The following is a 27,835-nucleotide window of genomic DNA, read 5'->3' on the forward strand; positions in this document are numbered from 1 at the left end:
CCCAGTGCTGGGATTAAAGGCGAGTGCCACCGCCAGGCTGGCTCTGGCCTTTTTCCTCCAAGTAATTTAAAAGTAAAAGAAGAGAAAAAATCGATTTCTTGATGTTTTGAGATAAGGATCTCAAGTAGCTAAGGTTAGCCTTGAACTCATTCTGTGTAGGAAGATGTCCTTGAATTCCTGATCCTCTGCCCCCACCTCATAAATGCTAGAATTATAGACATGCAGCATTAAACCTGGCTTACTGTTTTGAGACAGGATCTATGTGTAGCCCAGGGTGTCCTTGAATTGGTCATTTGCCTCAGCTTTCCAAACACTGGGATTACCAGCATGCTCCACTATGCCAGCTACCCCTACCAGTTTTAGGAAAAGGATACTGTAGAGTCTATACTACTTTATCATCCCTTGCCTGGGTTATCACATACAGACCTTTAGTTATTTTGTTTGTTAAGACAGAGTCCCACTAAGGACCTTTGGCAGGCCTGGAAGCTACAGCATAAGTTCAAGGCCAGCCTGGGATACATGAGACTCTAGCTCAAAAACAAAAGGTTAAAAGAGAAAACAAGATTATTGAAAAATATATACAATATAAATCTGAGTGTCATGGTGCATACCTGTACTCTCAACACTTGATAGGCAGAAGCAAGAGGGTCACCACAAATTTAAGGCCAGGCACTATCTTAAATATTTAAGATAGTGTCTTAAAAATCTAAAAATAGCTGAGGATGTAGCCCAATTGGTAGAGTACTTGCCTAGCAGGCACAAATCCTTGGATTCCAATCCCCATAAACCAGGAGAGGTACATACTCATGATCCCAACACTAAGAGAGGAGAGGCAGGAAAATAAAGGATATCCTGAGATACATAGTGAATTCCAGGCTAGCCTAGGCTACATAGAAGACCCTGTTTCAAAACAATCAAAAGGCTAAAAATAATTAGGGTTCAATAAAAGTGATCTTTTAAATTATTTAAAAAAAACAGAATACAGGCTCAGCAGGTAAAGGTGTTTGCTAGCAATCCTGACAACCGGAGTTTGGTCCCCGGAACCTGCGGGAGAGAACTGATTCCTGTGAGTTGTCCTTTTGACTCCATAAATGTAATTGTGGTGGTTTGGATGAAAATGGCCCCCATCAGCTCATAGGGCCTGGCACAATTAGGAATGTAGCCTTGTTGGAGTGGGTGTGGTATTGGAGAAAAATGTGCCACTGGGGGGAGGGGAGGGCTTTGAGTCTCCGAAGCTCAAACCAGGCCAAGTGGCTCACTGTCTGTTCCTGCTGCCTGTGGGTCCAGATGTAGAACTCTCAGCCGCCTTTCCAGCACCATGTTGCCTATATGCCATCATGCTCCCCACCATGACAATAATGGACTAAACCTCTGAACTGTAAGCCAGCCCCAGTTAAATGGTTTCCTTTGTAAGAGTTGCCCTTTTCATGGTGTCTCTTCACGGCAATAGAACCTTAACTAAGACCAGGAACGGGGGTATTACTGTGATAGGCCTGACCATGCTTTTGTTTAGAGGAATGTGGATTTGGGGACTTGGGATTAGAAAATCAGCTGAATGTTTTAAGTGGGACTTCGTGGTCTATACTAGTAGGAACATGGAAGACAGTGATGCTGAGTAATTTAAAAAACTGTGGGGCCTGACTAAGAGGTTTCAGAGGAGAAGAGTATTACTATGTGGCCTAGAGACTATTGTGATTAGTGAAGACTCTGGCTGGTTTTGCCCTTGTCTGAAGTCTGCCTGCTGCTAAATTGAGGACTTGAATTAATTGCATTGGCAGAGGAGATTTCAAAACAGCCCAGTATTGACTCTGTCCTTATTAGTGTTCACTTATGAAGATCTATAAGGAAAAGGAGCAGGCTAAGCAAGAAAAAATACAAAATGGACAGTTGAAGGAGAAAAGGAACACCAGGAAATGGAATGCAGCTACATCCTGTATTCAAGGAGATAAACAGATTAAAGAAAAGCTTGATGTGAAATGGAGTTAAGGACGTGGTGACCTCAGGACAATACCCTACCTGGCTAGGCTTCCAGTCTGTGAAAAGGAATTAGAGAAAAGTTTAGGGTCTCGTGTGGTGGCACACACCTTTAATGCAGCACTCCAGTGGCAGAGACAGGCAGATCTCTAAATCTGAGGCCAGCCTGATCTACAGAGTGAGTTTCAGGACAGCGATCCTTAGGCAGTCAAGGAAACCATCGAGAACAAACAGTTGGTGAAAATTTATTTGAATGAAGGGCCCATGTTCCAGCCTCAACAAATAGCAGAATTTGGCCTCTTCAGCCACAGGGTTCTAGCTTTAGAGTCAAGGACAGAAGAAAAGGGCTATGGAATCTGATTCTGAGACTAAGAAAGCCACTGAGGCCAGATGTGTGTCAGAGGTGTCCCTACATGGAGGCCTAGGGAGGCCATTGTGTGAAGCTGTGAAGGTGAAGCCTATTGCCTCGGAGACCCCCAAGATGTTGGAGATGCCAGAGCCTAGGAGAGCTGTTAACAGGGAGTGGAACCAGCTCAAGAGAGAGAAGTGTGTTGCACTCACCAAAGCGGATAGGAGCTGGAGATCTGCAGAGCGCTTTGACAACAGACATGAAGATGCAGAGTCCGCCCAGCTGGTTTTCAGTCCTGCTTTGGTCCAGTATTTCCTTACTATGCTCCCTTTTGGAATGGTAATGTATGTCCTATGCCATTTGTATGTTGATATTACAGGGGATTACAGTTTAGTGATTTCATGAATATCAGAAGAGACTTTTAACTCTGGACTTTTAAATGTGGTTGAGAGTGTGACAGACTATGGGGACCTTTGAAGCTGGACTGAACGAGTTTTTATTATGATATGGTTGCCAGCTGTAGCAGGAGGAGAGGTCCAGATCCAGTTCTTTGAGTCAGTCCACCCCAACATCCACTCCATCTGTGAGCTTCTGGAGCACGGGACGGGGCCTGCAGAACCAGAGCCACAGGATGGCCATGACTCTGGACAACAACAGGATATCCCAGAGGAATGCCAGTGAGGGTCCAGTATTGATGGCATGTCAGAAACCAGCAACCAGCCTTTAATCCCAGCACTCAGGAGGCAGAGGCAGGTGGATCTCTGTGAGTTCGAGGCCAGCCTGGTCTACAGAGTGAGTTCCAGGACAGCTGAGTCTACATAGAGGAACCCTGTCTTAAACAACCCCCCAAAAGAAAACAAAATCCTCCCCACAAAAGAAACCAGCAACCTTGAACCAGACCAGGACTCGTTGCAGTGAACACCTGCATGTAAAGCTATTTGGGCAAAAATGTGCACTGTGTGATACCGCAGTTTCCAGACCGCTATGACCAACAAATATATGGTGGGAAAGAGAGGTGGGAAAGATGAGCAGCAGAGCAGTGCGTGTGTGGTGGAGAGAGGAGGAACTAGAGCTTTGACAGCTGTGGCAGGTGCGAGAGAAGTCGCTACCCCGTAGGGTCGTAGGGTCGGCGGGACGAGGTGCAGCAGCCTGGGGCTTGTGCAGCCCCAGCCCCTGTTCAGCTGCCCAGCTGAACAACCTCCCGGGCTCTGAGCAATGACAGGATGCTCGAGATGAAGAATGGTCCATTTGCTGGACTGGCCCTCCTCGAAAACCACGTTGGTCTGTACTTCTCCCAGAGGTCATGCTGATCCACGGCCCGTGCTTTGACAGAGGACTGTGTTGTCTCAGACAATCCTGCCACCAGACACCAAATGGAGGTCCTTGGCACATGCTGATGCTGGAGGAAGCTACCCTGGCAGAGGTATGGATGGCTGCAGATGCACAGTTGAGAAAGAGGAACATAAAAGGCTTCTGTGATAATCCTTACCTTCATCCCAACCCCTCCCCCAAAAAGTAACAGCCTAAAAAGGAAGTCATCAAGGAGCACTGTTAACAATCGTGGCGAGGATGGATGCTGAAGTGTAGCTCTCCGCAATTGATGGCTTCTGGCGGGGGTACAGGTGGAGAAGGACTGTTTTCTTCAGGGCCTGGCCACTGGGAGGTGGACCACGCTCCGGTGAGTGTATGGACAGCACAAAATGGACTTTCTTTTTCTTTCTTCTTATTTTAGGGGAGGATGGGAGGTCACCAGGGTTGGGAATCAGACACGAGAGGACTGGGAAGTGATTGTGACCAGGGTGCATGATGGGAAATTCCCAAATGATCAAAACAATATGTTGGGGGGGGGGAGTAAGAATGTTGATTTTCAACTTTGACACCGTTCCATTTTCAGTAGCATGCACTCATTGAGTATTTGCTGCGTTAGGGTAATCTTTATTATGAGGTTGACTTAGTAGACCTCATTTCATGTTTTTATTTTGTGTTTCTCTTCTTGCCAAAGAAACCTGTTTTAGTTTTTCGTGTTTTGCTCTCTTTCACTACAGTGTTGGGGAAGGAGCCTAGAGCTTGACCCATGGTGAGCAAAGACTCGAGCTAGCACTGAGGCACAGGCACACAGACCCCAAATCCTTCACTGGGGTTTGCCAGGTAGTTTTCCTTTTTTAATGAAAGTCTGAGGACTAGAGCGTTTGTACATAGAAGGCACTAGTGGCTATTGCAGAGAGGACAAGGGACACGTGGAGCTGAGTGAGCTCCCGATTCCTAGACTCCCAGAGAACTGCTGTAGCATACATAGACTGTAAAGTGAAGTGACCACTGAATAAAATGTAGGGCCTACCACGTGAGGACACAGAAGACGCCATCGATAAACCAGGAAGCAGGCCGGCAGACACTCAGCTACTCTCTGGCTTGTGGATTACCAGCCTCTAAAATAGTGAGAAGCAAATTTTCTTTCTTTCTTTCTTTTTTTTTTCCGGAGCTGAGGACCGAACCCAGGGCCTTGTGCTTGCTAGGCAAGTGCTCTACCACTGAGCTAAATCCCCAACCCCGTAAATTTTCATTTTTTATAAGCAGAAAAAGATTAAAGAGGCATAGCTAAATTGTCAAAAGATTAAATTTGAATTCTGAAGCTAGATGAGGTGGCGTAACTCCTCAGATGGCAGAGGCAAGGACTGAGGAAAGTTCAAGGCTAGCCTGGTCTCCATACAAGTGCCAGGCAGCTAGGACTGGAACAGAAAAAAGGGAAAACAATGAAAACAGAATTCTGAGAATTATTGAACCCGACAAACTAAACACAACCAAATTAATTTCATTAACTGTGAATGGAATAGATATTCCAGTTATAAGACTGATGCTCATAAATTATTAAAAAATAATGTTCAGGCTGAGCATGGTAAGGTACGCCTATAATCCTAGTACTTGGGACACAGAACAAGGTTAAGGCCAGACTGGATCATTTAGTTTCAGGCTAGCCCATATATATATATATCAAAGCCCTGTCTTTTAAAGAGACACACCTGGGGCCGGAGAGATGGCTCAGTAGTTAGGAGTGTGCAAACTGCTCTTGAAGAAGACCTGCGTTTGGTCTGAGCACCTGTTTCAGGCAGCTGATAACCTCCTGTCACTCCAACTGTGGGCCTTCTGACCGTCGTGGACAACTGCCCCCTGTACACACACACACACACACACACACACACACACACACACACACATATGCATGCATGTGATTCAGTTAGTTTTAAAAACTCCAGAATATTTTGTCTAAAGAGGAATTTTTTTTTGAGGCAGGGTCTCACTAGGGAGTATGCCTGGCCTGGAACTCACTATGTAGACCAAGCTGGCCTCAAATTCACAGAGATCCACCTGCCTCTGCTTTCCCAAGTGCTAGCACTAAAAAACATATACCACCACACCAACTGTTTATAGACAATTTAAATTTAAAAAATTTCAGGTAGAAAGTTAAATAGATAGGAGTAATAATTTTTAAAAAAGGCAAGAATAACTATATTGAAATTGAATATATTTTTTGTGTGTGATATTTTATTTCTGAGAATTTTTATAATAAAATAAAAAATTAAAAAAGTAGACTTCAAGAAAAAGAATATTACCAAAAACTAAGGGATAGTATAAAATGCCAAATGAGTGAGGCAGTTCATCAGAAAGAAAAATGACCAGCAGGGCATGATGGCACATGATTTTAGTGCCGACTACATAATGAGATCCTGTCTCAAGAAAAGAAAATGGCCATAAATATATCAGTCTAATAACAAGAATTTCAGAATACTGGAGGGAAGCCCAGCTAAAGGGAGAGACAGTCTCACAGTTCTAGTCAGAATGCCGTAGAACATGAGATTTGAAAAATCGAGGGCTAGCCAGATGGTTCAGTGGTGGGGCTGGAGAGATGGCTCAGTGGTTAAGAGCACCAGCTGCTCTTCCAGAGGTCCTGAGTTCAATTCCCAGCAACCTGTGGTAGCTCACAACCATTTATAATCAGATCTGGTGCTGCCTTCTGGTGTGCAGGTAGAACACTGTATACAGTTCTTTAAAAAGAGAGAGACGGTTCAGTGATAAGGGCACTTGTAACTGAGATAGATGACCTATGTTTGATCCCAGAACCTACATGATGGAAGGACAGAACCATCTTGTCTTCTGGATTACCACGCATGTGCCATAACATGCTTGGGTGTACACACTCACATGCACACACACACACACACACACACAAGTTTTTTTGAATCAGTTAAGCTGGGAGTCGTAGTGCACATTCTTGTAACCCTAGCACTTTAGAGACTGGCAGGAAGACTGATAGGCCAAGGCCTGCAGGGGCTACATATCAAGATCGTGTCTTTAAACAAGTACACACCTGAGGCTGGGGTTGTAGCTCTGTGGTAGAGTGTGATGAGCATGCACTGGGACCTGGTGTGCTGTTTTAAATATTTTAAAAATATATTAATTTATTTGGAAGGAACATCCATGTGACATGGCGTGTATGCAGAGGCCACAGGACACCTTCCACAGTGGTTGTACAAGTTTGCATTCCCACCAACAGTGGAAAAGTGTTCCCCTTGCTCCGCATCCTTTCCAACATAGACTGTCATTAGTGTTTTTGATCATTGCCATTCTGACAGGTGTAAGATGGTATTTCAGAGTCGTTTTGATTTGCATTTCTTTAAATGTCTTTCAGCTATTTGTGATTCTTGTTTTGAGAATTGTGTTTAGGTCTTTAGCCCATTTTTTAATTGGATTGTTCAGTATTTTGATGTCTAGTTTCTTGAGTTCTTTATATACTGTGGAGATCAATCCTCTGTCAGACCTAGGGTTGGTGAAGGTCTTTTCCCATTCTGTAGGCTGTCTTTTTGTCTTATTGACCGTGTCTTTTGCCCTACAAGAGCTTCTCAGTTTCAAGAGGTCCCATTTATTAATTGTTGCTCTCAGTGTCTGTGCTGCTGGAAACGCAGTGTTTTTAAAGAGAGAGAGAGCTGGAGAGACGACGGCTCAGCAGAAGTGGCTGCTCGTGCAAGGAGCAGAGTTCGATTCCCGGCACCTACAGTGAGCAGCTCACAGCCACCTGTAACTCCAGCTGCAAGAGACCAACGCCCTCTTCTGATTTCTCAGGGCGCTTGCATGCACATGTCATTACACAACACACAAAAGATAAATCTTCTTTGTTTTTGAGAACAAGGTATTACTATGTAGCTCTGGCTATCCTGGATTCTTTGTAGACCAGGCTGGCCTCACAGTCACAGAGATCCACCTGCCTCTGCCTCCTGAGTGCTGGGATTAAAGCTGTGCACCACCATACCCAGCAGGGCTGTGTATTTTATGGTGTGTGTGTGTGTGTGTGTGTGTGTGTGTGTGTGTATGTGTGTTCCATTTTGGTTTCTTGAGACAAGATCTCATATAGCTCAGGCTGTCACAGAATTTGATATGTAGCCAAGGATGGTCTTGAACTCCTGATCCTCTTACCTCCAGCTTCCTAGTACTGGCATTACATGCTTGTCACCACCACAAATATTACCTACCATAAATATTTGAAACCACAAATTTCCCCTGTATTTTCATGCTTCCTGCTTTTGTTGCATTGGGTATTGATAATATGCACAGTGAATTATTTTACGAAATAATTTCAAATGTATTGAAACTCTACTATTATTATTTTTTTTTTTTTTGGTTTTTCGAGACAGGGTTTCTTTGTGTAGCTTTGCGCCTTTCCTGGAACTCACTTGGTAGACCAGGCTGGCCTCGAACTCACAGAGATCCGCCTGGCTCTGCCTCCCGAGTGCTGGGATTAAAGGCGTGCGCCACCACCGCCCGGCTGAAACTCTACTATTATTTTTATGATGAAATTTAAGATACTAATTCCTCCTGGAACTAAACCACCTCTACTTTTGTTTTGGCTGGAAAATTGAAGATGAAACAGCATGCCTGCGTTTTGCATTAAGCAGATGCACTCTACGAGTGATAGAAAACTAATTTTTATTATTGTAGCTCAAAGCCTGCAGGCCTAATAGTAACTCCTTAGTTTTCATTTAGCACAAGAGAGTGCTTGTTTTTTGTGAGCTATTCCAAGAGGGTTGGTAATCCCCGGGATTACAGCAATGTAAGATTTATGTCTACTGTGGAGAAACTCGATCACCCTCAGCCGTGAATCACACTGCAAACATCACATCTCTGCTTCCCTACTACTCAGTACATTCAGCAAACATGCATACCTTCTTTTTAATTCTCAAAAATGGTTCATTGTTTATGTGCATGCCTTTTCTTGAAATGCGATGCTAGTACAATGATAGTCTACAACAAGATTTAGAAGAGGTTGTGTGTAGCTTTGGAATTAGGATGAGCTTGGAGCAGGCCTCACAGAAGTAGTGTTCCAGCTGGGCTGTAAAGGATGGTACCCTTTCAGAGAAGGAAAAGCTGGCCACAGCTCCTGCTGAGCAGCGCAGCCCGTGGAGTTAGTGTGAAGCCCTGGGAGAAGGGCGGGAGAGGTGGTGTGAGCCAGGTCCTCGAGGCCACCATGTCACAAGGTCAAATGTGAAGCCGGGAGTGACTGAAGGAGAGGGGTGGCTCTTTCTGAAATGCCTATGTGACTGACACTGTAATGAGGACGTATGGAAGGACGGAGACGGAGAGGATCGAGACCACCAAGGAAACAGGCCTTCCCAACACAGCAAGACCGTTTGCACACAGGAATTCAGAGAGACTGGAAGCACGCACAGAGCCCACGCGAGCCTGTCTGATGAGGGCCCGGTGCTGAGGGTGGGAGTGGACCCAAGCCCACATCCCTAACCCAGAAGCTGTCTCCCAGCAACAACCGCTTGCAAATGAAAAGTTAGTTTTCTCCAATGGCATCTCCTCAGGTATACAAGCTATTCCTAAGGCCGGGTCCCACACCCAGCTACTGCACCATGGACGACCAGCACGAAACGAACTCAACGGTATTTTGGGGGCTTTTGTTGTTGCTGCTGTTGGTTTTCTCTTATAATGCTTTGCCGAGCACTTTCTTTTTTCTTACCCTACAGGTCTTTTGATATACTGGGGGTTCCGATTTTGTGTTTTGTGGGATTTCTGTATTTGCCAATGTGTGTGTGTCTGCATCTATATGGTTTTTTGTGTTTTTTCATTGGCTTTTTGTTTTTCTGTTTGTTTGTTTTGTCTTATTCAAGTTCATTTCCTTTTATTTTAGTGTTGCTTTTCTTTTTTAGGTACCTGTTGTTTTCTAATGAAAGAGAACAAAAAGAATGTGGATTTGGGTGAGTGAGGAGGTGGGGAGGACCTGGGAGGAGTTGGGGGAGGGGAAACATAATCAGAATATATTATGTGAAAAATATTCTCAATTAAAAAAAAAAAAAAGCTGGGCGGCAGTGGCGCACGCCTTTAATCCCAGCACTAGGGAGACAGAGGTAGGTGGATCTCGGTGAGTTCGAGGCCAGCCTGGTCTACAGAGAGAGATCCAGGACAAGCATCAAAACTACACAGAGAAACCCTGTCTCGAAAAAACCAACCAACCAAACAAACAAACAAAAAAAGAAAGACAAAGAAGGGAGAAAATACCTGAGGCCTAGATCAAGTCAACAAATTGACTTGGGAGGGGGTAGGTAGGAAAGAAGCCACTTCTTTAATTAAATGAGAGGATGGGAGAACTCGAATCTTTTATTGGTTGCTGTACTCTGTGCCACTCAGGGAGGGACTGACTTACCTGGGGTGAGTGGGGATGCAGGATGACAAACACACAGAAGATCTGGGCTCAGGCTGGCCACGCCCTCGACGGAGCCGCGCAGAAGGCAACAGCCTGGAAACTCGGCACATTTATTTTCCACAGCCGAGTCGAGGAGGGGGTTTATTACATGCAGCAGAACGAGGAGGCACGTTCAGCCAGTTTTAGTAGGTGAGGTCCATAGGGAGCAGTCTCAGGATGAAGTCATCCAGGAGGCGGCTGTGGTGGACACTTTCTGTACACTCAACATTCTTCTCTGACCGGGGCTTTGCCGTTGCCCTGAGCCTGACCTGGCAACAGATTCGCCATTTCCGTAGGTCTGAGACGAGACTCATGTCAACAGTACACAGTCACTCAGGACTTCGTTTCCCACATTTACTTACAGTGTGTGGCTGGGTTTTGCACAACTCTTTTGTGTAGGTGCACTTGCCTGTGGGTGTGCATGTGGAGGTCAATGTCCAGGGTCATCTTCTATCACTCTCCACCTTATTTATGATTATTGTTGTTGTTGTTGTTTTAAGACTATTGTAGCCCTAGCTGGCCTAGAATTTCTTGTGTAGACCAGGCTGGCCTCAAACTCAGAGATCTGGCTGCCTCTACCTCCAGGGTGCTGGGATTAAATATGTGTGCCACCACATCCAGCTCACTGCCTTATTTTTTTTATTTAATTCATTTTAAAATTTATGATTATGAGTATTTTGTATGCATGTATGCCACATATGTTTACTGCCCGCAGAGGTCTGAAGAGGGATCCCCTGGAACTGGAGTTACAGACACTTGTTAGCCGCCACGTGGGGGTTGGAAATCAAACCCAAGTCCCCTGTAAGAGTAGCCAGTGCTCTGCACCCCTGGGCCATCTCTCCAGGCCCTTCTCTGCCTTGTTTTTTGAGGCAGGGTCTCTCACTGAACCTGGAGCTCACCATTCCAGCTGGTCATCAAGCCGCTGGAATGCCTGTCTCCACCGCCACCGCCACCTCCACCACCACCACCACCTCCACCACCACCACCACCACCACCACCACCACCACCACGAGCTCTGGGCTCCAGATGTGTGCCTCTATGCCAAGCCTTTATGTAGGTGCTGGGGATCAGAGTCCAAGTCTCCATGCTTTCACAGAAAGCACTGCAGCCATCTTCTCGGCTCCAAAATTCTATTTATTTACTGGAGTGCCGTGGTGAACTCATGCCCTAGCATGCATTTGAAGGACAACTTGTGGGGTTCAGGTGTCTTCTTCTACCATGAGATACTGGACATTGAACTTGGGTGGTCACGCTTGACAGCAGGTGCCTTGACCCCCCAACCCATTTTGTTGGCCCCTGACATTTGGGGCCATGTATGGTCTTTTCTCCCCCCCCCCCCCCACTTCCCCTCTTCACTACTGGAATCACAAGCATGCACTGCCATGCCTGACCAGACCGAGACTTTCAAACTAACGATTTATCTGGGGACTGGGGAGATGGCTAAATGCAGAGCATGTACTTCTCTCAGTCCCCAGCACCCACGTCAGGCAGCTCACAACCACCTGCACCTCCTGCTCCAAGGGGACCAAACGGCTCTTCCTGCCCCTGTACACACACACACACACTCACACACACACACACTCACACACACACACACACACACAATTTATAAAAATAATAAGAGTAAATAATTTTTACATTTTATTATTTGCTGTGTATGAGTGTTTTGCCTGCATGTACGTCTGTGTACCACATTCATGCAAAGCCTGTGGGGGCCAGAGAGGATGTCAAATCCGTGGCATTAGAGTTACAGACCATTGTGAGCCACTGTGTGGGTGGTGGGAGTCAAACTCGGGTCCTCCAGAAGAGCGGCTGGGCTCTTAACCGCTGAGCCATCTCTCCAGCCCCTAAAGTAAATCTTATTGAAATAAAAACAACAACAACAGCTGTTGATTAGGCATGGTGGTGCACAAGGGAGACAGAGGCAGGAGCATCTCTGTGAGTTCAAGGTAAGTCTGATGCTCTACATAACCATTTCCAGATCAGGCAGGGCTATATAATGAGAGCCTGTCTCCAGAAGAAGAAGAAAAAAAAAAGATTATTGGTCTGGTATTTGAATATTTTTAAAATATATCCATGGTGTGTTTAAGTTTCTTAAAATGTTATGGTGTGTATTTGTGTGCACATGTATGCCCCATATGTGGGTGCCCACAGCGGTCAGAGGAAGGGATCATCAGGTCCCCTGGAGCTGGAGTTACAGGCTGGTGTGAGCTGCCTGACGTGGCAGCTAGGAACCAAACTCAGGTCCTCTGCAAGGACAGACACACATGTACATAACCATGAAATAATTCTAAAAGATGATAAATTTCATACCTTAATTTTTCAATGTTCCTTATCATCTGTTCATATAATGTGCTCACTAGAGAAAGCTTGCTTCACTCTTCGCTAGTGATAAATAAACCCAGAATTTCCAGGTTATCTGAACAATCATCTCCGATTAAAGAAACATTTAAACCCCCGTTAGACCCGGCCTGGTGATGCACACATTTGGTCCCAGCACTGAGAAGGCAAAGCCAGATGGATCTCTGAATGTCAGGCCAGCCTGGTCTACATAGTGAGTTCCAGGACAGCCAGGGCTATAGTGAGACCCTGTCTTAAGTAAATAAACAAACAAAACTCCTGTTAGTAAATAGAAGCTATTTAAGCATCATCTCTTAGTTCCTTTCACCAACAGTAGCTAGAGTCAAAGGTCCCTTGTTTTCCCTCATAATAAATTTTCTTACTTTGTCTTTTATTGGCAAGTAGATTCAGTTTTCTGAAAGGCCTTCCGGTCACCAGGAAGCATTTATTGAGTGTCTATTTGTAGAACACTATTCAGGCTATCCCAAGTAACTTTCAAGGGCACTTTGATAATCCAGCTGGAAACAAACTAGACCTGTGAACTAATAAGCATACAGTGATGAGCAACTGAAGAGCTCATGGGAAGAAAAGAGAAAGACCCAGCAAAAACATTGCCAGAAGTGAATTTTTTTGTTGTTTTTTGTTTTTGTTTGTTTGTTTGTTTTTTCCAAGACAGGGTTTCTCTGTGTAGTTTTGGTGCCTGTCCTGGATCTCACTCTGTAGACCAGACTGGCCTTAAACTCACAGAGATCCGCTTGGCTCTGCCTCCCAAGTGCTAGGATTAAAGGCATGCGCCACCATTGCCTGGCCAGAAGTGAATTTTTTTTTTTTTTTTTTGGTTTTTCGAGACAGGGTTTCTCTGTGTAGCTTCGCGCCTTTCCTGGATCTCACTCTGTAGACCAGGTTGGCCTCGAACTCACAGAGATCCGCTTGGCTCTGCCTCCCGAGTGCTAGGATTAAAGGCGTGCGCCACCATTGCCTGGCCAGAAGTGAATTTTAAACTGTGCTTAGATAGAACACATATAAACCTGAATGACCCTCCACATGCACAATATGTGCAGTGAAATTCTGACATAGGCTTGCTCGACACTCATCTGGATATAGCTCATCCGGATCAAGAATAAAAGGGCCAGCCAGGGGTGGTGGTGGTGGTGGCGGCGGCGGCGGCGGCGGCGGCGGCGGCGGCGGCGGCGGCGGCGGCGCACGCCTTTACTCCCAGCACTCAGGAGGCAGAAGCAGGCGATCTCTCTGAGTTCGAGGCCAGCCTGGGCTACAGAGTGGGGTTCTAGGTCAGCCAGAGCTGTAACACAGAGAATCCCTGTCTTGGAAAACAAAAGAAACAAAGCAAAAGAATAAAAGGGCCAGCCGGGCAGTGGTGGCACATGCCTTTAATCCTGGCGTTACAGGAGGCAGAGGCAGGCGGATCTCTGTGATTTTGAGGTCCTGGTCTACAGAGAGTTCCAGGACAGCCAGGAATATACAGAGAAACTCTGTCTAAAAAATAAAGAAAAAAAGATCCACATCAGGGAAGGAAAGAACTGAGTACCAACCCCACCACCACACACAAACACACACAAATAAATAAGGGTAATAAAAACTTTTCTTTTCTTTTTTTTTTTTTTTTTTTTTTTTGGTTTTTTTTCGAGACAGGGTTTCTCTGTGTAGCTTTGCGCCTTTCCTGGAGCTCACTTGGTAGCCCAGGCTGGCCTCGAACTCACAGAGATCCGCCTGGCTCTGCCTCCCGAGTGCTGGGATTAAAGGCGTGCGCCACCACGCCCGGCTCAAAAACTTTTCAATAATAAAAAAGAACAGAAGTCAAGAAACCCTTGTAGCATGCCAGGCAATGGTGGCACACACCTTTGATCCTGGCACTCTGGAGACAGAAAGCAGGCAGATCTCTGAGTTCAAGGGCAGCCTGGTCTACGGAGTGAGTTCCAGGACAGCCAGGGCTACACAGAGAGACCCTTGTCATTTCTGTTGCCTAAGAAAACCCAGGAGAAACAACTGGATGCACAAAGTGGGTGCTCTCATGTTTTTATTGTGTTCCTTATATCGGCATTTATTTGTAAACTTTCGTTTATATAAAACCAGTTTCTGGGGGTTGGAGAGACAGCTCAGCAGTGAGGAGCACTGGCTGCTTGTACAGAGACTTGGTTCAGTTTCCAGCACCCACCTAGAGGCACACAGCCATCCGTAACTACAGCCCCAAAGAATTCAGTGCTCTCCTCTGGATCCCCAGGCACTAAATGCATGTGGCACACAGACATATAATGTGGGCAAAACACTTGTACACATAAAATAAAAATCAATATTTAAAAAGATGTTTCTGGATAACCATGATGACATCAGCCTTTAATCTCAGCTCAGAAGATGAGGCAGGAGAGCTGCCATAAGGTCAAGGCCAGTCTGGTTTACATAATGAGTGTGTGTGCGCGCACGCGCGCACACACATTTTGGGTGGGGATGAATACATAATTTTCAAAATAACTTTTTTTGAGACAGGGTCTCACAGTGCAGGCTAGACTAGCCTGGACCTCAAGCAACCCTCAACCTCTCAAGTCCTGGGATTACAGATGTGACCCACCCTGCCAAGCTTTGAAAACAGCTTACCACCTCCCTTGTTCTCATTACTACTGTAAACTGGTTTCTTTTGCAAATGTTCTAGGCACATTTACAACCCTGAGAAGAGTATTTGGGAAATAACAGCATAGAGCTCAAGTCAAGGGACATTAGCTAAATGCCTACCAAGAAACCTGTGTGAGGGCATCAAGGAGCAGATGGGCCGTGAGTGGTAGAAGAGAAGTCTCCAAAGACAGAACACGTACGGTGGTTCTACCAACCAAAGAGAATGGCAGACGTGTCACCCATGAGGACAGAATAGAATCTAAATTTGGCCCTCAGGTCAGTAGGCTTTCTTGTGGCATTTAGCAGAGTAAAGGGAGTAGATGCCAGCTTCAAATGGCTTAAAGGCTGAACGAGAAATAGGCTGGGGATGGAGCTGAGTGGTAGTGATTGTGTAGTAGTTACAAGGCCGTGGGACTAACTCAGCACCACACACGGAGTACAGCACCTTCCAAACATCCGTGAAGCAGTGTCTTTATTCTCCAGCGTGTCATAAGCTGACAACAGGAAGGGCTTGGTGGCGCTGGCCTCTAATTCCAGCACTTGACAAGTGGAGACAGGGAAGTCAGAGTTCAGGCTCATCCTCTGCCACATAGCAAGAGGGAGGCTAGCCTCAACTACATGATGAGACACAAAGTAATTAAAATAAGGGCTGAGAATGCAGCTCAGTTGGTAGAGTGCTTGCCTAGCATTCAAGATTCAATCCCTAGTGCTCTATGAACTGGCTATGGTGAAGCGTACCTGTACCCCAGCCCTTGGGAGGTAGCTGCTGTAATGTCAGAAGTTCAAGGTCTTCACCAGCTAATTCAAGACTAACTTGGGCTACCTAAGACTCTGACTCAGAATAAACAAACTGACCACAGGGTACTACTCCACAAGATTAGTTCCTAGATTTAGCCATGTGCCACCCACCCTGAGAGCTGGGAAACAACTTGTTAACCACACAGATCCACTGGTTAACCACACAGATCCACTGGTTAACCACACAGAGCCACTGCTTCATTCCATAAGGAAGAAAGGGTAACTAGTCTAGGGGCCTGGAGGCCGGAGAGAAGACTCCAGTTACTGTTCCTTGCAGGTTACTCCTCTGAATATCTCCTAGTATTTTTCTTTATTTCCCTCCTAATATTTTTCATGGTTCAGATTCTTTTTTAATACCTCTAAGATTGGATTTCTAGCATATGAAATAGTTCCTGGCACATAAGATCATCCAAATGAAAGGTTATCAAATTAATAAACTTGCATTTAAACTGTAGAGAAGCTAAGCCGTTCTGGGTTTCTAGATCTTATAGTAGAATATTCCATTTCAATCTCTGGCTATTTATTTTATTTCTAGTCAGGGGAATATACCTCTTTTTAAAATCCAGGGCCTAGCTGGGCAGTGGTGGCAAACACCTTTAATCCCAGCACTCAAGAGGCAGAGGCAGGTGGATTTCTAGAGCTACACAGAGAAACCTTGTCTAAAAAAAAAAAATGAAAAAGTTCAGGGCCTTACCATATACTAAACAAGCATCCTGAGCTCTTCATTTTGCTTATGAGACAGGCTCTCAAAGTCTCAAAGACAGTGGGACTTTTTAAAAAAAGATTTATTTATTTATTTATTTATTTATTTATTTATTTATTTATTTATTATGTATACAGTGTTCTGCCTGCATGTGTGCCTGCAGGCCTGAAAAGAGCACCAGATCTCATTACAAGTGGTTGTGAGCCACCATGAGGTTTCTGGGAATTGAACTCAGGACCTCTGGAAGAGCAGTTGGTGCTCTTAACCACTGAGCCATCTCTCCAGCCCAACAGTGGGACATTTTTATCAGTGACAATATACACTATTTATGTAGCCAAGGCACAATCTTAACTAGATACTTTCTTGGGTGCTATTGGCTTTATTTATTTATTTACCTATTTATTACTTGGTTGAGACATGGCCTTGCTTTGTAGCCCAGGCTAACCTTGAACTCAAGCCAATCCTCTGGCCTCAGCCACTCGTGTGCTAGGACTGTAGGTGAGAGCTATCATGTCTGGCTCTGTTTTGTTTGGAAATAGAATTTTGCTGTGTTGCTCAAGTTGGTCTTGAACTCCTGACTCAAGCAATCCCCCTACCTCAGCCTCCACTGAACTGGGACTGCAGGCATGTCCACAGTGCACAGCTGGCCAGATGCTATTTAACAGCCTAAGGAGCCAGTTATTCCTGGAGTCCAGCATTTAGGAGGTGTCTGCAGAAGAGGAAGAGTAGGGCATGGTATTGCACACTTTTAATTCCAACACCCGGGAGGCAGAGGCAGACGGAGCTCTGTGAGTTCGAGGTCAGCCTGCTCTACCGAGTGAGATCCAGGACAACCAGGGCTACACAGAAAAACTCTGTCTTGAAAAACAAAAGAAGAAAAAGAGGAAGAGGAGGAGAAGAAGGCAGCCTTGAAAAACAGAAGGAGGAGAAGGAGGAGGAGCAAATTCTGTGGCTTGAATGGATGGTTTGGTGAGTCCATGTTATGTGCAATGTCCTCATTTCCCTACAGAAGCTTGCTGAGAAGGAAGATCTGTCTGTGGCCGTTACCCAGGTGGGAGGTGTCAGCGCTGCATCAGCTCTGCCAACCTGGCTGCAGACCCCTCAGGGCCGTTCAGAAGCACACGTGACCAGAGGAGAGGCCGCCTGTTCTTCTCTGACTTTATTCAAATGCTTGTTTTTGACATTCTGTTTTATTTTATGAGTGTTCTGCCTGTGTGTATGTACGTACGTGTACCACATACGGGTGCCTGTTATCTGAAGAGTCAGAAAAGGGTGTCACAGCCTTTGGAGCTGAACTTACAGAGGGCTCTGGACCACCGTGGTAGTTCTGGAAACCACGGAGCCATTTCTCCAGTCCCTACTTACTTCTTACAAAGAGAATCTTTTAAAAACAGGGTCTATCTGTGGAACCCAGACTGTTTAAATACTAATCCTCCTGCCTCCAGATCCCATTGCTGGGATTATGTTTTTACAGCTATCTTCAATTGTGAGATTATAGGTCGCGTTGTATCAGATGAAGCTTTTACTCTGGTGAATTCCACATGATTATTAGAAACCAAAGGGTGCTGGGCGGCAGTGGCACACGCCTTTAATCCCAGTACTTGGGAGGCAGAGCCAGGCGGATCTGTGAGTTCGAGGCCAGCCTGGTCTATAGGGCGAGATCCAGGATAGTAACCAAAACAACACGGAAAAAAACCTGTCTTGAAAAACCGAAGGGAAAAAAAAAAGGTAAGAAAAGAAACCATTGGGTATGCTGTCTGGAATTTGGATTAATTCTAGGCCTGCTTTCTGTTGTTTTCAGACATCAGATTTGTGACAGCTATTTCTAGAATTTTAAAGCCATTCTCCCAATGCCTTACTCCAAATATGTGTCTTGTAAACCAGGATCAGAAACACCCTATAGAAGAAAGCCATTTTTTTAAAATTTATTTATTAAATTTAATTTTTCATATCAGCCACGGATTCCCTTGTTCTCCTCCCTCCCACCCCCCATATATTCCCACTTTTTTATTGTTTAAAATTTATTTATTTATTTATTTTTCTATTATCATCTTGATAGAGTATGTATTCTTATCTTAATAGTGAGATGTTTCATTGAGGCTTGCTCAGTAATTGAGTAAAACCGAAATTTATTATAAGCCACAGTCGTCCTAGGGACCTCCATGCTATATATATATATATATCCTCCATGGTTCTATGGCTTGTAGTCTGATTGTTCTTTATTTTATATCTAGAATCCACTTATGAGTGAGTACATACCATAACTGTCTTTCTGGGTTTGGGTTACCTCACTCAGGATGATTTTTTCTAGTTTCATCCATTTGCCTGCAAATTTCATGCTTTCATGTTTTTCTCTGCTGAGTAGTACTCCATTGTGTATATGTACCACATTTTTTTTTCATCCATGAAGAAAGCCATTTTTAAAAAGAATTTTACTTATGTGTCTGTGCATGTCACATATGTGTCACTTGGGTGCATGGGTGCTCACAGAGGCCAGAGGAACAGGTGCTTGTGGGCTACCCAACATGGGTGCTGGGATCTGAACTCAGCTCTTCTTGAAAAGCAGTGCATGCATTTAGCCTCTGAGTAGTCTTTCCAGCCCAAAAGTCATTTTTATGTAAGTTGGGAAGAATTCTAACTGAAGGGGAAAAAACAAGTCATATTTGCCTAGATGACGCCATTCCACACGGAGCCTTCAGCAGCCGATGCGCAGACAGAAGGGACAGTGGCCTTTGCCAAGTGAAAATATTGACAGTCTTCCCTTACGGCCTGTTTTTAACGGTTAGCTAGGATGCCAGACAGACCCCTTTAAAATAGGGCTTCACTGACAAGTAGTAGGAAGGTCACCATCAGAAGGAACTCCAGAACAAACTGGCCTTAATGCGGTCATCTACCTACTGGAGATACAGACAAGGTGTAGCATCTATCATATTTAGAACTAAGCCCTAATCAATCCAAATTAAAGCTAAGCATACTCCTATCACCAATCTCCCCACCACTGGCTTTTTGTTGTTGTTGTTCAAGACAGGGTCTCACTTTGTCCCTGGCTGGCCTGACACTCGCTCTGTAGACCAGAATGACCTTGAATTCAGAGATCCACCTGCCTCTGCCTCCTGAATGTTGGGATTACAGGCGTGGGCCACATACCCAGTACCAGTCCTGTACTCATGACGGCTCCATGCAATGGCCCAGTCACAAAGCTCCATCAGTAAGGGGGAACCCTGAGTTCTGAGAAGGGGCCTCTGCAGAACTCTTCCTATTCCTGTCTACCCATCTCCTACCCCGAGATGATCCAGACTGACCAAAGAGGTAGGCTTCTGTCGGCTCATAGAAAGGGTTCTGTGTGACTCCAAAAAAATGGTTCCCTGAGCAGCATTTGGCTTTAGGCCCAAACCCACTCCCAAAAGAGTAACAGAAAGGGGCTGGAGAGATGGCTTAGCAGTTAAGAGCACTTCCAGCGTGCCTGGGTTCAAATTCTAGCACTATATGATGGCTAACAGCCATCTGTAACTCCAGTTCCAGGGGGCCTGATGCCCTTTTCTGGCCTCCAAGGGCACCAGGCACTCACGTGGTACACAGACATCATACAGGCAAAACATCCATCCACATGAAATAGAAATAAATAATTAAAAAAAATCATAACAAAGTCCCTACTAGCCCCTATCCCGAGATCCACCAGCTGACATTCTGCTACTGGAGTAGAAAGGCTTTTAACAAAACCCTCATGCTCGATGAACCTTGATTCAAAGTCTGGCGAACGCTAAAAGGAATGCTTTCGGGAGGCTGCGGAGCAGAAAGGGTGGGTCCTTACGTGAGTGGGTGGACGCTGAGGAGTAGCTGGCAGCTGTGACTTCACTCGCTCTGAGAACCCAAACTTACTTCACCACCCTAAATTGGTGGCAGACTGTCCCGTCTAGGGTGGGGGACGGCTCTGGATTAGATGTGACCGCCAGTGCAGCACATACACTGAAGACGGAGCTGTTCAGAGAAGATCAGCACGGCCCCGCTGAAGAAAGCACGCAAGTTCAGGAAGCGGTCCTTAGTTTTTCTAGACGGTGAGTTCGAAAGCCTCGAACAACCGACAGGAGCAGTGTGTCACCGCCCAGCTCTCAGGACAGCCCACTGGACAAACAGGAGCTGTTTCTGTGGGTGTGAGATAGGTGGGGGCCTGTGCCTCGGCATTCGCGCGGAGGTCAGAGAACTTCTGGCCTTGATTCTCTCATTTGCCCTTTTCGTGGGGTCTTGGGATCAAACTTGCATCACCGGGCTTGTGTCGTCGAGCAGCGAGCACCTTTGCTCAGCCAGCTTTTGTATTCTTTCCTTTTCAGATTGATTTATTTTATCAGTCTCTTCAGAATGATTTATTTTATCAGTCTCTTCAGAATGATTTATTTTATGAGTGTGAGTATAACTCTATTTTATGCGTGTATTTTGCCTGTGTGCCTGCATGTATGTATGCTTCATGTTCATGCAATGTCCACAGAGGCCAGAGGAGGACATTGGATCTCCCGGAACTGGAGTTACAGTTGTGTGAGCTTCTGTATGGTGCTAGGAACCAAACCTGGGTCCTCTAGAACAGCTAGTGCTCTTAACCTCCACGGCAGAGTCTCTCCGGTCCCCAAGCTGAGCCTTTCTTATCAGCGCCTAAAAGACTTTTAGCCGGGCGGTGGTGGCTCACACCTTTGATCCCAGCACTCGGGAGGCAGAGGCAGGTGGATCTCTGTGAATTCGAGGTCAGCCTGGTCTACAGAGTGAGTACCAAGACAGCCAGGGCTGTTACACAGAAACCCTTTCTCAACAAAACAAAACAACAACAACAAAAGGGATTTACTAACAGATTTGCTTAAGAGACATCAAGTCACACAAAGTAGAATTTAGCTAAGGGAGTGCTGTTTCCAAAATACTCCAAAGGTGAGTAGTATGCTCCCAGGCCTGTTAGGGAAGTTTAGGACGCTAGGATGCAAATGTTTGCTCACCAGTTGACCGTCATTAGGCTCTATTCCCATAACAGAAAAGAGACAGCCCTACCTTACAACCCATATCTATCAGAGAACTTACACCTATGAGCAATTTAAGGGAGCAAGGCAAAGAGACAACCATTGAGTCTTGGCCTACCATAAAGCCTTCCCCTCCAGTTTTTTTTTTTTTTTCTTAAGAAAAGCATAATTTGGGGGCTAGAAAGATGGCTCAGCAGTTCAGAGCACTGGCTGCTCTTCCAGAGGACCTGGGTTCAGTTTCCAGCACCTACAGTGGCTCACAACCTCCTGTCACTCCAGTTCAAGGGGAATCAGACTCCCTGTTCTGACCTCCGTGGGTACAAGGAATGCCTTGGTGCACAGACATACATGCAAGCAAAACACCCATACATATAAATTTAAAATGATTTTTAAAAAGGAAAAAAAAAAGGAAAGAATAATTCTGCCAGGTGGGTAACAATTATTCAACACAGAACAACTGTGTACTTTAATTCTAACAATGTGTAATACCTGTGTTGTGTAAATCTCCCATCTGCCTAAGCAGCCAGATCAGCAGTTTCCTGCCTCTGTTTAAATTGTTCAAGTGTGACCTGGGGCCAGGATTTGAAAGACATTTTAAGACGACAGTGTTTGCGGAATGCATAAAGCCAAAGTGTACGTAAGATAGTAGACTCTATTCATGGCAGGCTCCTCTTCGAGCATTAGGCAAAGCTGGGTGTGCACTATACTACAAAGCTTTCCCTCTATTGGTTTCCAAGTGTGAGGAGTGATTGCTCACTGGGGTGGCATATTAGTGCGAATTCCAGAACACCAGGAGGATGGGGCTCCCTGACTCAAAAAATAAGGGGCCAGTGAGAGGGTCCTGCCAACAGGACTCAGGAGCTGAGTTCAATTCCCAGGACCCACATGGTGGAAAGAGAGAAAGAGAGAATGGATTCTCAGAAGTTCTCTGACCCTTCACCCTGTGCACTGTGGTACATGTGCACACAAATGTGCGCACAACAATATTTTTTAATGAGGTGGAGAGCTATACGCACAAACAACAACAAATAGATAGATAGATAGATAGATAGAGATAGAGAGATAGATAGAGAGATATAGATAGATACACACACACACACACACACACATACACACACACACACACACACACACACACACACACACACACACACACACACACGAGACCGTCCAAGTCAAAGAATTAAAATCCATTCTCCCCCCAAAATCATAGTTACCAAAGCGTCTTAAGAAGATGAGATAAAAATGTTGGGCCAGCAAGATGACTCAGCAGGTAAAGGTGCTTGCCTTCAAGCCTTACAGCCGGGAACCCATGTGATAAAAGAGAGAACTGACTCCCACAAGTTGTCCTCTGACTTCCACACGCGCCATGACACATGCCTGCCCACATACATGCACACAAATAAGCAAATAAACCTAATAAAGAATTCAGTAAGCCAGTGAATGTAACAGTCACAAAGGAGCACACCAATCCACTCAACTTGTCAAGTTTAATCAGATTGAAAAATGGTGAATGAAACCCACCGTGGTGGCCTAAGTCCAGAGTCTAAAGTCATCTTTGGTTACGTCGTGAGTTCAAGTCCAGCCTGGGCTACACGAGACCCTGTCTCAAAGCAAACAACAGAAAACTAGACCCTTCACTCCTCACTGGCTGTAGTTTAACTCCCCAGGAGAGCGGGCATGAGGAGTGTGAGCTGTCCACTGCACATCCCTGTGGTCAGCTCTTCTTATCAGGGTGAGATGCGTCAGGCTAAGAAACCACGCCCTGGTCTTCAGTTCATTACGAAAACAGTCTTTCCACAGCTATGGAAAAGGGAGAGAGGAGTGTGTTCCACCCTCAGGTCAATGGGAGAGCTGGAAACCTTTCGTTGAAAGCAGAATCGCCTGCTCCTGCTGCTCCAGGCCCCGTTTTCCAGTGGGGGTGGGGTGGAGATTTGAACAGCTGCGCATTTCCAACATAGTATTCCCTACATGGTGTCAAGTGACTGGGAACGGCGCTCCAGCCACTCGGGATGACTTACTCAACCTCTTCGTCACAGCTGCTCGGGGGCAGCCATGAGAAGCTTTTGTTTGTGTTTCTGTGTGCAGGGACAAGGGACAAGGAGCAGCAGATACCCAGCACTGTCACACTGGGCCTCATGTCTCCTCTCAAAAGCGTCCATATAAATATACCTATATGGATGCCTTTCTTACTTAAAATTGTATTTCATAATGAACTCTTTTCAAAACAAATTGTACAAGACAGAGCAGCTGGTCGGGAGTTGTTATTGCTGCCATTGTCTTTTTTTTTTTTTTTTAACCATTTTTTCTTAAAAACAAAAAACTTTTCATACAATATATTTGGATCATGATTTACCCTCCCCCAGTTCCTCAGATCCTCCCTACCTCCCTACTCACCCAACTGTATGTTCTTTCTCTCTTTATATATACATACATTATATATGAACATATAAATTCTGCAATATATGTAATTATGTGTGCATGTGTGGTTAAAAATAGAATATATACTGTATTACAGCTCTACATTATTTCTAAATAGTTGTCTAGAAAGTTCCTTTTCCCTTTCACTATTAAAAAAAAGTTACACATGGATGCATTCCAATCATAAAATATTTTTAAATTACAGAAGTATACACAGCCAGTCAATCTTCCATTACTAACCTCATTCAACCTCCCTCCCCCGTGACCCCGCCCCTACGAAAGAAAGTTCCAGAGACACAAATAAACCCCCACCACCCTGGCTGTGGAAGCTTTCGAACGGAAGACAGATGAGCCCCTAACCATGAACCCCACTGTGGTCACAGCCCTAGGGAGTGAGTGCTAAGGAACATCCGGGCAGACCGTCTGAATATAGATCTGATGGTTCTCGGGAGACACACGGGAGCCTTTAATCCCTGAGACTGTTCCTCTGGGCCATTGCCACTAATGAGCTGCTCTCCCTCGTTAGGCAACCCTGGTCTCCCCAAACAGAAGTAGGCACCATGACAGAGCTGGGAACCGAGACTGAGTGTGCAAAGCACGAGCAAGTCACACTAGAAGGACTCCAGCAGTTCCTGGCTTTCTGTCCTCCTCCAGGTGCGCTTTGCTGCATCAGAGGATGTATTTCTAAAGAAGTTCTAACTAAGGCGGGCGGTGGTGGCGCACGCCTTTAATTCCTGCAGAGGCAGGTGGATCTCTGTGAGTTCGAGGCCAGGCTGGTCTACAGAGCAAGTTCCAGGATAGCCAGGGCGACACAGAAAAACACTGGGGGGGTGAGGAAGTTCTGACTCTTTCTGGGTGTTTGCAGGAAAGTGATAATCCCATACATACCCTGTTATAAAAAGTGAAAAGAGGTGTGCTCATGTTCCCAGCACGACACTCGGAGCATGGCAGGACACAACTTACCTAGTAGTACACATTTCACTAGGGGCACAGGGGAATAAATAGATGTAAGCAGGCCTTCTACTCAGAAAGGAGTGTTTAGAATTCAGAAATCAAGGTAATTAAGCTTATGTTATCTTCTGAAATCAGTTCAGTAACTGATTCAAAGAACCTGCTAAATAACTTTCTCTTTTTTTGTTTTTTTGAGACAGGGTTTCTCTGTGTAGCTTTGGCACCTTTCCTGGAACTCACTCTGTAGACCAGGCTGGCCTTGAACCCACAGAGATCCCACCTGGCTCTGCCTCCCCAGTGCTGGGATTAAAGGTGTGCACCACCACCGCCTGGCTGACTTGTTTTGTTTTTTTAAAGACAGAGTCTTACTGTGTAGCCCTGGCTGTCTCAGAAGTCCTAGGAACCTGCTTTGTAGACCAGGCTGGTCTTGAACTCACAGAGATCCTCTTGCTTCTACTTCCTGGAGCTGGAATTAAAGATGTGTGCTACCACACCCATCTGTTAAACACACCCAGTCCTAGACAGCACTTTTAGGGTGATGGCAATCCTGAGCTGTGGAAACAGACACCTCGTATACCACTACCCCAGGCAGCAGCCTCCCACACCAGGCTGGAACAGGGTTTCGTTCCGTGTCCTCGTCACTCAACACTCACAGCTCACATTAGAGTTCATCTTCAGTAATACAATCGCAGGTGAAGGGCCTGGGCTACAGAGTGAGACCTTATCTCAAAGATAGATCGATCAATTGATCGATCTGCCCTGCGCTCTACCTACCCACTATCACCCCTTCCTAAGCCCTGGCAACCCCTCATCTTGTCTATTAGCTCCACAGTTCTGCCTTTTCCCTAAGGTATAGTTGGAATCAGAGCATGCAGCCTTGATTTCTTTTATTAATGGGTATTTCAGGTGCCCTATGTCTTTTCATGGCTTCATATCTCATTTCCTTTTAGTGCTGAATCAATATTCCCCTGTCTGGGTATACTGCAATTTATCCCCTCAACTGTGAAGGACATTTGGTAGGGAGTGTTGTCGAGACGGTCTCATGTAGCCCACGATGACCTTGGACTCCTAATACTCCAGCCTCTACCTCCCGAGGGTGGGGATTGATTGCAGAGGTGTAGCACCATACCTGGCAACACATCTTTCTTGTGTGTGTGCACATGTACGTGAACATATGTATGTGACGGTGCACGTGCCTTATTTTGTAAGACAGTGTTTCTCAGTGAACCTGGAGTTAGGCTGACAGCCAGCAAAGCCCCACCAATCCCTGTCTCCACCCCCAACAGTGAGGCCATGCTCTGATTTTGTATTTTGTTTTGGCTTTTGATTTTTGGACACAGGGTTTCTCTGTACAGCCCTGGCTGTCCTGGAACTCGCTCTATAGACCAGGCTGGCCTTGAACTCAGAGATCTGCCTGCCTCTGCCTCCCGAATGCTGGGATCAAAGGTGTGCACCACCACTGCCCGGCTCTGATTTTGATATGGCACTGGATCCAAACTCAGGTCTTTACACTTGCACCGACTCTCTAGCCCTTTTGAGACAGGATCTCTCTCTGTAGTCCCGGCTGACCTCAGAGGCACTTTATAGCCAACTCTGGCTTTGAACTTCTGATCTACCTAAGCCTCTTCAATGTCAGAATTACAGGTCAGTTGCCAGCACACCGGGCCAGATGCATCTTTTACAAATATTTTCCTGCAGTCTGTGGCTTGCCTTCTCATTCTCTGGGAATTAAATTATTTGTTTAATGTTAATTAACACACCCCACATCCATTCTGTTGCCCAGTAGGCAAGCTCATATAGTAAAGCCAAAGTATCTTGCTAAGGACTAAAGCTGGCCTCTCAAGCCTGGAGGAAGCCATGGCTGTCTTCCACAGTGTCTAAGGCCAAGCCTGCCCTCTAGCGGCTACCTCAGCAAAGCTGAGCATCACCCAAGCTCTAGACTCAAACGTTTCAGGTGATTACAATTTGTATCTCCATTCTTTAGTCAGAAGTGTGCCTGAGATACTTCTTTTTGTTTGTTTGTTTGTTTGTTTTGAAGCAGTTTCTCTGTGTAGCCCTGGCTGTCCTGGAATTTACTCTGCAGACCAGGCTGGCCTTGAACTCAGAGATCCACCTGCCTCTGCCCCCTGAGTGCTGGGATTAAAGGTGTGCGCCACCACTGGCTGGCCTTTTTTTTTTTTTTCTAAATACTGGAATTTTTTAAATAGGATTTTAATTTTTTTCATTTTTTTTCTGTGAGTGTTTTTGCCTGCGTGTACCCCATGTGTGTGGTGCTTTCACAGGTCAGAAGAGGGGGTCAGATCCCCTGGGACTGGAGTTACAGATGGCTGTAATGAGTTACACATGAGCTGCCGTGTGAGTGCTGGGAATTGAACCCCACGCCTGACCGCTGAGCTCTCTCTCCAGCCCCAGAGCTTACATCTTGAAAATAAACTTTTTTTTCTTCTCTGGTATAGGAACACAGGCCTACAATCCCAGCAACCTGGGAGGCCTAGGCAGGAGAATCAAAAGTTCATGTCTTTCAGAATATATTGTATACAATTTTTTCAATTGAAAAAAAAGTTTAAGGCCTATGTGGGCAACTTAGCAAGACCTTGTCTCCCCACCCCAAAAAAGGTCAAGAGTACCAGGGGTGTGGGTCAGTGGTAGAGTGCCTGTTGCATTCATAAGGCCCAGGGTTCAGTCCCTAGCACCACAAAAAGAAGCTATACTTTGGATTGAATAACACACGGGATATCTTTGTATGACTTTCCATGAGTCTATGATTATCTCACATGAAGTGACTTGGGCTGGGCACAGGGATACAAATCTATAATCCTTCCCATGTGGGAGGTAAGAGGCAAGAGAATCAGAAGTCCAAAATTATCCTGAGCTACGTAGTGAATGTGAGCGAGGCTGTCCTGGACGATACGAGACCATGTCCCAAAACAAAACAAAGGAAT

The 27,835-nt window shown here is 45.6% G+C and overlaps 1 long non-coding RNA gene across 1 annotated transcript in view; it reads left to right on the top strand.

Moving 5' to 3' along the window:
- The first annotated feature begins 8,613 nt into the window (after positions 1 to 8,613).
- Positions 8,614 to 27,835, top strand: part of LOC143268419 (uncharacterized) — a 33,114-nt gene continuing 13,892 nt past the window's right edge. The window contains exons 1-2 of the long non-coding RNA XR_013044294.1: positions 8,614 to 9,258; positions 9,526 to 9,573. This is a non-coding gene — a long non-coding RNA (uncharacterized LOC143268419). The remainder of the gene's footprint in view (positions 9,259 to 9,525; positions 9,574 to 27,835) is intronic.

Source organism: Peromyscus maniculatus, chromosome 14 (assembly GCF_049852395.1).
Source record: "Peromyscus maniculatus bairdii isolate BWxNUB_F1_BW_parent chromosome 14, HU_Pman_BW_mat_3.1, whole genome shotgun sequence".
NCBI lineage: Eukaryota > Metazoa > Chordata > Mammalia > Rodentia > Cricetidae > Peromyscus > Peromyscus maniculatus.